Raw genomic sequence first — 10,190 nt, 5'->3', positions numbered from 1 at the left:
TTTTTGTAGAAATTTGTCAAGTTATGTCAATGCGAATCAAATTAACCAAACTTTGAGTGTCTTTGTCTTAACACTGGTTTGCAGGATAAAAATTGTCGTTTTTTTATTAGATTTTTGTTTGTATTTCACTGTATTCCTTTCTTTATCTCCCTTTATAATTTTAAAACAGCTATAATCTGTTATAACCATAGACTGTAAAAAAATATGGACGTAGTGTCCGTGACGTCACCCGTAGGTTTCTGAAGACCGTTTTTGACATAGATATCATATAATAAAGGCTAGATGTCTCGTCCGCGCTGCTGGCCAATGGAGGTCGACATCAGGCGGTCAGGGTTTCATATTATTTTGAAGGTACCCCCGGGCGCCGCCATTGGCTAGCGGACCATCACCTGCTGTTAGCATCCCATTGACTCCCATTCATTTTGGCGTCACTTTGACAGCGAATAACTTTACATCTGAGGCGTTTAAAGACTCCATTTGTCCATTATTTATTTCTAAAGAAACACGAAAATGTATAAAAGGCTCCATTACCTTGTATCTTACGTTATGGCCCCGTAGATGCAGTTTTTGTAAAAATAGGCTAACGATTGCGTCATACCCACGCGACTCTGTCGCACAGTAGAGAATTACCGTATGGACAGCAATCGGGGGGACGTGGAGGCAAAATGACAAAGTAATTAATCAGAATACTTAGCAAAAGTTGCTCCTGCTCCTAGCTCATGAACACCTCCTACTCACGCTCTCCATCTCTGCAAGTTTCGGAAGGGAATGATTCAGATTTCTCTTGGCACAGCTACTAGAAGACAGACGGGTTGCTCATGTAACCGTGGCGTTTCTGCCTAACTTAGTCCCGACTACGCCACCGGGGTTATATACCCATGGAAATAACAGCAACACAAGTTCAAATAGACAATACTTGATAGAAGAACGAAGACGTGGCTTTCAAGCTCAAATAATTTTATTGACAATGAAGCATAATTCTCTGAATCAAGCACTTTTAACTATTAATAATATAAAAAGAGGAATAAGAATTTAATACACATAGACGTTAGGTCAATTAGATTTCACAACCCACCCGTCTTACAGTAGGAGGTACCAAGCCTGTGTGAAAAGAGGGAAAATCATTGGGCCACGGACCCGCCGCCCCAAGAGTACACACCACACGTGCACGGTTCTCAATGAGATTAATAAAACCACTTCTAAGAAAAGTACAGTGAATAATACAAACCACTCTACACTCCCAAACCAATACACATGCAGTGCAGAAAATCTCACGCCACATGCAGTGAAGGGAAAAGCCCAGATGACCCCAGAGAAAGGCACTCCCACACAGGCTGGCTCCTAAGACAAAAAGGGATATAGATTAAAACTCTCATTTACGCATCACATACACCACAGCGGTTGGTCTAAACCAAAATGATAAAAACAATTTACAAAAATAAATCATAAACAAAACAGCAGGGCCTAGACGTCAGAGGTCCACATGTATAGGACTCCAAACAGAAAGATCTGCCAAGTAAACACACAAAAAAAAGAAAACATAACTACCAAACAAACAATATTAGTATTTGGAATCCAAATCCAAATAAACCCCCTACGATGTCAATCCTATAAATCATCATAACCATTCAAACTAGCTAATTGGTAGGTTCGGCTCATTACTGACACACACACATACCTCTGATGAAATCCAAAAGTGAAATATAAACTGGGTATTACAGCTCGTTGCTATGGGTTAAACACGGCATCCAGCGCTCGACACTAACCCCATTCAAACGCTCACGCGCTCTCACTCTTGCATCAAGGACTTCCTCCCTGCGTGTAACACAGAATCAACCATGTAAACAAACTAAACGTCTTTATATATTACAACACAATACCACACTCACACCCAACACACACACACACACACACACACACACACACACAAACACATACCTCTGATGTACTCAAAGTGAATTATAAACTGGGTAATACAGCTCGTTGCTATGGGTTAAACACGGCATCCAGCGCTCGACACTAACCCCATTCAAACATCCGCGTGCTCTCACTCTTGCATCAAGGACTTTCTACCTGCGTTTAACACAAATTCAATAATATAAATAAACTAAACATCTTTATATATTACAATAAAATACCACACTCACACCTCGCTATGGCGCTTCGGGGTCACAATACCGGAAGGAGACGGAAAAGGTCAGAACGTCAGGAGGTTGTACCATCCACTGACTGTTGCGCTATTTATAGTAAAATAAACACACGCCCACCCCGTACCGAATCCTCATTCACTCGGTCACACTCACGTCATATCTACGTCGTCAAGCTCAGTTTGAGTCTGCGCAGTACGCTCGACCATCAGGAAGTAAGAGCTTCTATTTGGCTTCACTTGTCTCCGTTGAATCCAATGGGGTCGCTGTGTCCAGTTTATATACTGTCTATGGTCGACATCTGCACACGGTGGCCATCTTGCCACAGGGAGCTCGCTCACTCATAACGTTGTGTCTTACTGGTGTATGTACTTTTAAATAACCATAACTTGCTCAATTTTCTACCGATTTTCAAACGGTTTGGTTTGTTATAAACGTCAGAGATGTAGTTATGACACTGCATACATATGAATAATTATAACAATGGACTTCCATATGAAAGAATTATAGCCACGTTAATAACGTTTGTAAGAAACCAAACCGTTTTTTAAATCCGTCAAGATTTCAGCGAGATAATAGGATTTGTGTGCGTGCTGACCACAGAGCTCGCCAGAAAGCTTCCCTGTGGTAAGATGGCCGCCGGTGATGCCGGAAGTGACTCCGCCTTAAGACATCTAACCTTTATATGATATCTATGGTTTTTGAAGCCTAAAGTGGGCGTGGCCAACCGTCGCCATCTTGGCAGCGCGTCACTCCCGAATTTATTTATTTTTACAGTCAGACAATGAACTGAGGTAACGTGACGGCTAACAGACAGCAGATAAACGGCTAATGATGACTAATGACCACAGCAGCGGGAATCCACCTGTCACTCTGAAGTAGACACCCTTAATTATACAGAAATTTTAATGCTTAATATAATTTAAACGGATGAGTTATAAAAACAATTCACCCCCATCACAGTTGTCATGAAGGGAAAAATAAGCTATATAGACCAAAGCCACTTTTTGCACCAGGCTGTAAACGTTTTTTTTTTCTGCTGTAAAGTTGGGCATTTTAACATGGGGGAGATACAGATTTGAATCACTTCTGCATCCAGCCTCAAGCGGCCAGTCGATGAATTGCCGTTGAATTCACTTCCGTGTTGGTTTCAAGAGAGAGACAGGGAGGTTATAACCAGCTTCATTTGAGCCATCAAGACATCTAGGATTAACAAGAAACAACTAAATAAACGTAAGGATTAGAAGGATTTGGGCTTCCCGATTTTAAATATTATTATTTAATATTATTTAAAATTATAATATTATTATAGCTAATTTAAATACTTCAGCATGCTGGAGAAAGTTGGGTTCGGTGGAGTTAGGTGACAAGCCAGAATGGTTAGCAATTGAAAAGGCTTTAAATAAGACTTCTTTATCTTTAAAGTATCAACGGGGAACAGTTATTTATTTCTAACTTAATTGAAGTGTGGAAACAAATTAAGGTATAGCTTATTACGATTCCTGATATATTTGTGGATACTCCAATTTGTAGTAATCATGCTTTTCCTCCAGGGTTACATAAGCTTTCTTGTTTTTTGTCAGTGGAAACACATGTAAACAGTTCCGGATATTTATATATGTTGCTCTTATGAACAGCTAAAACAACTGTGTTCTTGTTTCTCCACATTTTTTCCGTTATTTGCGAGTTAAAGACTTTGTAGGAAAGCACATTCCAGACTTTGACGTTTTGAATTTGAATCCCACCTCAGAGAGAATTGCTCATGTACATCCCATGAGTGGTAGTGTGTCAAAATTTTACACATTACTGCTAAGGTGGACAAAAACACAGAGAAAATAAAACATGACTGAGAAGAAGAAATTAGTTTTAATATTCATGAAAACATGTGGGATGAGTGCTTGAGAAACGTATACATGTTCAGTTCAGGTCAAAACCTTATTAAATGTATCCCACGATTGATCCACTCTGTAATAATTGTAAAATGTCACCCTGTTTTATTCTTTATGGTCATGTAGTCAAATTCAGTCATTTTGGTAATGTATATTTCAATTTCTTTCTGAAGTGCATTCTATTGATCTGGAGCTTCAGCCTTGCATTGGACTTTTAGGAGCAGACAATGCTTCTTGTAGTAAGTATCAGACAAAGGCCATTTCACTGTGTGTGATGCTTGCAAAAATACTTATTTTACAGATGTGGAAAGCAGATTCACTTTTGAGATGTGGGTTAGGGAACTGGGAAATATGTTGCACTTGGAAGAACTGAGATTTATATTAAAAGAAAAACCAATACGACAGTTCCAACAGGTGTGGACTGAACAAGCTTTATGTTACAGTTTTTCTCGATTGCTTAAACACATTTCTTGAAACTGTGCCTCGTATTCTCAAAACTATAAACACAAATCCATAATGTCTCACCCAATTCCCCAAAAATCCTATTTTCAGGTCAAAATGAAGCTCTACAACCATTCACCCTTACTGAAAAACAAACTTTGCCCTCAGACAGGACACACAAGCCCTCACAAACACACACACATTGTCTAACACACTGGTGCAATAAATTCAAAACAACATTTCCAAAACTGGTCAGTTATGTTGCTTGTGTTTCCCCCCTCACAAACCTTTTCACATGATGAACACAAAAGACACAACCAGTGGATACATTGGCACATTTTTATTCATACACAGAAAACACACACACAAACATTTTTTTTTTTTTCTGTTTTACTCTTTTTTTTTTTTTTTTACTCTCTCCTCTAATTAGGGCCCAAGCCCTGAAAGGGCGAAGGCCCTATTGTTTCCGGAAGGATTATTTATTAGGGCCCAAGCCCTGAAAGGGCGAATTGGGCAATCCCCACCAAACTCGGTCAGCATGAAGTCAAGACATTGAGGATGCTAAATTGCGGACGGATTTTTGATATCTCGAACGGTTTGGCCGTGGCAAGGAAAAGAATTTATGGCGAGAAAAGAGAAACACGAAGTGGTATAACTTCTGCATACATTAACTGATCTTGATGAAAGTTCAGCCGTGTGTTCGTGGTAAGAGGCTGATCAGATGGATGCAACTATTGTGAGTCAAAGTTATAGCGCCACCAACTGGCAGCAGGAAGTGTGTCACTTTCAAAATGCTTTTGACAAAAGTGGCGGGGTTAGTTTTGCTACAGTTAAAAAAATCAGTACGTATATTGTTCTCATCGAGCCGGACAACTTTCTAATTTACAGTCATTAGCTCTGACCAACAGGAAGTTAAATATTTTGGTTTGAATGTGGATTTATTTGCTAAATCGGCCTCTGAATTATATATATATTAGGGCTGGGGGAATTAACGCGTTAATCTTTGCGATTAATTTGAAACGCGTAAAAAAAAAATAACGCAATTGACGCAGCACTTTTTTTTTTTTGCCTCGTTTTAATGATTTCCTGTTGCGTCTGCTATTAAAAAGGCCGAAATATGCCGTCCCGCCCCTCCATGTTCGGCGGTCAGGTTTCATTCTCGGGCAGCTTTCATGAGCGGGTCTTTTCCGCTCGGTATGTGCGTCGCGCTCTGTGCTCCGCGCGCGCGTGTGTGTGTGTGTCGGTCGGTCGGCGCGCTCTGTGCTCCGCGTGCGTGTGTGTGTGTGTGTGTGTGTCGGCTCGCTCTGTCGTTAATGGCCCAGCAGCGGCGAGCTCTCTGTTCCGTGTGTGTGTGTGTGTGTGTGTGTGTGTGTGTGTGTGTGTGTGTGTGTGTGTGTGTGTGTGTGTGTGTGTGTGTGTGTGTGTGTGTGTGTGTGTGTGTGTGTGTGTGTGTGTGTCGGCGGCTCTGTCGTTAACGGCCCAAAGGCTTCAATCATGTACTAAGCACTGGAAAAGTAAAGTCCACTCAAGTAACGTGAAATTTCTCTGTTGACTTCTGTTTGCTGAGCTGGTATAGCCATGCTGGGCAACAATGGTAAAATGACCTGCTCTGATCACATGCTCTGGTAATAATAGCTTTGTAGGACTATATTTTGTTTTAATAATTAATAAAATAATAATAATAATAATAATCTGTTAAATTGATTATGTTGATTGATTATTGAAAAAGAATAATATATTGATATATTGATGTTTAATATTTTAATATAGGGCTATTTTCTGTTCCCTTTTTTTCCTGTGTTGTTTAATTAGGTGATTCTAAGTTTGAATATTGATGATTACAAGCTTGGGGGAAGCGCAATTAATTGCAATTAATTACAGAAATTGTGCAATTAATTAGTTAATTTTTTTTAATCGATTCCCAGCCCTAATATATATATATATATTACATATATATATTACATATATATATTACATATACATATATATACATATAAATATAAATATAAATATATTTCTTTATATAGTGTAACTAAAGGCACCAGGTTGGCGGTGCCACCGGCTTGGGCCCGCAATCGCTGCTTGCAGCTATATTTATATATATTTTTTTATTTTTACTTACAGTAAGATGTGTGTGACCAACATATGACAGTAAAAGAGCACACACAAACAATATTCTAATATGGAATCCGAATTGTATTGGAATGGTAAAGAGTGTTGGGACGTGACAGGAGGTTCTCCACTCAAGGATACAATGATGGATACGTCTAAGAATATTCCACATATGGTTGAAAAAATACCATCATTTGCCTAGAAAGATAACATTCTGGGAGTCAAGACTATAAAGGAGAAAGGATGCCCTCCCTTCACTGTCACTATCTATAATCACTCTGTGTGATTGTACGACTGCTGGCCTTTTCTTGCAAGAAAATGCACCTCATCAAAGACTATTGGAAATGTTTGTCTCTTATTCAGTGATAGAATTTTGTTTGCCACCACACCTCCCTGAAGGTTCTGATGATCGAGGCGACGGTGAAGCAACTCAAATTTGGCCTTACTCGTAGTCCAGCCTCCCTCATAGTCACACCATTGACAAAGACATGGGCAACTAGAGTGGCTTGAATTTCATCTGAGACTGCTTGTCTTCTTGCACTTGCCCTTCCTCCTCCTCATTCGTATCCCTCTTCCTTCATGTCTTTCTGGATCCATTGTTCCAAAATGCAATAAACTGATTTGGGCCCTTTTATATATCTATTGAAGGATCTGCTTGATGCGTGTTAAGTTTTGACTCCACCTGGGTAATTATGTGCTAACTGAGCTGAAGCTGTGCTGACTTGAGTGAACAATTTTGAATGCTTTCTAAATGATAACATGGTGTAGGCAATGAGAAATAAAGGGATTTGTGTGTAGAGTTTTGCAGTGACAGTTCAACAAATCTGACTCATGTGTCGAAACAGGGAATAGTGTTTATAGTTTAGTGAAATGGGTGTGCTTTTTGATAAATGGCGTTATGGTTTTGAAATTTTAGTTCAAAAGCCTGGTTATAGTGTTTAAGCAATCGAGAAAAACTGTAATATTTTTATTTTTTGGCTTCACGTCGCCTGTAATTTAAAGGTGCTGTATGTAGCTTTTTTACCAAAACGAATCCTTTTTTTATTGCCTGTGTGTGAAGGGGTTGTAATCTCACATTAAAATTATCCACTTTGCAGGTTTTGCTATTACCTCTGAAAGCAAGTATTCTTATTTTTATGTGAAGGTCCCGGGTCGGATTTACCACGAAATCCAGTGACGTCACCTGCATGCGCGCTCCCGAGCCTCTCGCCTCGTCTAGCCTACTGACTTTGCACTCAACAGCGACGACACTGCAACTTATGACATGGACTTATGACTTATGCAACTTATGACCAGTGGCGTGGCGTGGGGAAAATTTCTGAGGAAGCCAATTAAGACACAACCAAGCTGTGTGTTTTAAGGGGTGGGGGCAGAAAATCATACGTAACCATTTATATGTTGCTATTTGGATGAACTATTAGAGCGCCCAGCATCATCTTACCGGGACTTACGCTTGTTACAATCCAACACTTTGAGCACGGACGCTCTCTCTCTCTCTCTCACTCTCACTCTCTCTCTCTCTCTCTCTCTCTCACACACACACACACACACACACACACACACAGTCAGTCCTCTTAAACATCTTTCATGGTGTTTTTTATTAAAACATTCGCAGATAGGAAACGCCAACGGTAAGCAACAAGAAGATAACCTTTTTCATTTAATACACCCTTAAATCGGTGTGACGCTCATGTAAGGATAGCGGTTATTCACAAACAATCACAACAATAAACAACAAAGTGCACTCACATGCAGCTTAATCAAAGCACGCAAGAAACAGTAAGAAGAACTATAATCACATTAAAAAAATAACACATCGCTAAATGGGCAGTTCAGACCAGACGTGCTCTCTCTCTCTCTCGCTCTCTCTCTCACACACACACACACACACACACACACACACAGTCAGTCCTCTTAAACATCTTATGGTCTTTTCATTAAAACATTCGCATAGTTTAGTAAAAGATTTTTTATCAAATACTCCAAATCTCCACCCTCCATAATTACAATTAATAATTTTAGCTAACTAGCTAAACAAGATGTCAACACAAATCCACAAATCTTCAGCTATTTCATTCATTCATTCATTGACGATGATAACGTGATGTGATTGGCCTGATGCCAACAAGTTCATGGCTTCCCTTGACACTGTCCTGACCAATCACAGGGGAGCAGTGTCGTGACAATAGCGTCACCTGATTGGTTAATCATTCTTTTTTTTTTTTCTATCAAGGGATGCCAACTCAGCCGAGATGGGTCTGTCTGCGGACTGCAAGAGAGGGGAGTAACAGGAAGTGGGCGTAACTTGAAGTGGGCGTAACTTGAAGTTGTCCAAATCACATAGAACCACACGATATGTCAAACTCAAAATGAGATGTTGTCGGCAAGATGCCAGCTCGTATAGAGACATTTAGTAATGTCGTAAGTTTAACATTTAAACCACATTATTAGATTACCCTTTGACTTTATGAATACACATAAATGACAGCTTGGAAATATATTAAAGGTTTTAATTAAATATTATTTCAAAAAAAAAATTCAGCACATGTAGTCAGAGGTACAGAAAAATAATAATAATTCAGCAAATAAGGAAATTGTTTTATTTATTTTAATCATGTTTGTTAAAAGTATGTTGAATGATGTTAGTTCATTTGTGCAACCATGTATTTGCTATAATGATGAAAATATTTGAAAACCAGTTAAAATCAAGTAGCCTAATGATGCAATCCTTAGTTTAAATCTTAACTTTTGAGTGTATGCAGAATTAAATGGATGTAAAATGATCATGTCACATGTGATATTTTATTTCATGTGACAGAAAAAAAAAGACAGTAACACCAGTGACACACAATGAATTACCAATGACATACATAAGACCAAAGATCATTATTCTTCAATAATAATAATAATAATATAATCATAAAGTTTTATTTTTATTTATTTTAATTTTTATTTGTTTTAGCACAATTCACACCCAGCGGTAATTCAGGAAAAAAATATCCGAATGCTCCACGTGAAACTTCGGTCTTCCGATCTTTTACCATCGTGTCAATTCTCAACTGATTTTGATTAATATGCGGGAGGGAGCGAGAGAGAGCCAGACAGTTTGAAGACGCGCGCGCGCGCGACCGGGGATTTCTCTCTCTCTGCTCGTTCCTATCGTATGCACAGCAGTCATCTACATTCTACATCATTTACCGATCAAATAAGGCAAGACAAAAAATCGCTTGTGAGAGAGACGCGTGAGTGACAGAGAGACGGAGGGAGAGCAAGGAAAGGAAATGCAGCTGAATGAATACGCTACGTGTTTTAAATAGCGAGCGTACTTTTTATTTATTTTTTATAACGAAACGCAATATGTTGCGGCCGGTGTTGATTCTGTGGCGCACCGCACTATGTGTGGGAAACAGTTTGTTCTGTTCATGTTAAACTCGTGCAAGAGCGATTCAAAAGCATTCATAAGTGTCTGTTTGCTCTTATCGCTCTCGCGGTAGGCTACTTTGATATCATACACCGACCGGTCTGTGCAGCGCAGCTTTAAGTCGAAAAAAACAGTGAGCAACTTGAAGTGGACGTAACTTGAAATGACGTAACTTGAAGG

General features: G+C 39.3%; 1 long non-coding RNA gene across 4 annotated transcripts; it reads right to left on the bottom strand.

Annotated features, from left to right (window-relative positions):
- Positions 1-795: 795 nt before the first annotated feature.
- LOC309475037 lies at positions 796-2,251 on the bottom strand. Of its 4 annotated transcripts, none has more exons than XR_014197480.1 (4): positions 2,150-2,223; positions 1,939-2,073; positions 1,679-1,815; positions 796-1,341 (listed from the first exon to the last, which is right to left on the bottom strand). It is a non-coding gene; the product is annotated as an uncharacterized lncRNA (long non-coding RNA). The 4 variants fall into 4 exon arrangements; XR_014197481.1 differs by lacking the exon at positions 796-1,341 and adding an exon at positions 1,434-1,509; XR_014197482.1 differs by lacking the exon at positions 796-1,341 and having other exon boundaries at positions 1,690-1,815; positions 2,148-2,201.
- Between the last annotated feature and the right edge of the window lie 7,939 nt (positions 2,252-10,190).

Source organism: Leuciscus leuciscus (genome assembly GCF_965113295.1).
Source record: "Leuciscus leuciscus genome assembly, chromosome: 15".
Lineage (NCBI taxonomy): Eukaryota > Metazoa > Chordata > Actinopteri > Cypriniformes > Leuciscidae > Leuciscus > Leuciscus leuciscus.
Note: the sequence above shows the minus strand (reverse complement) of the source record. Positions and strands in the feature narration are given on the sequence as shown.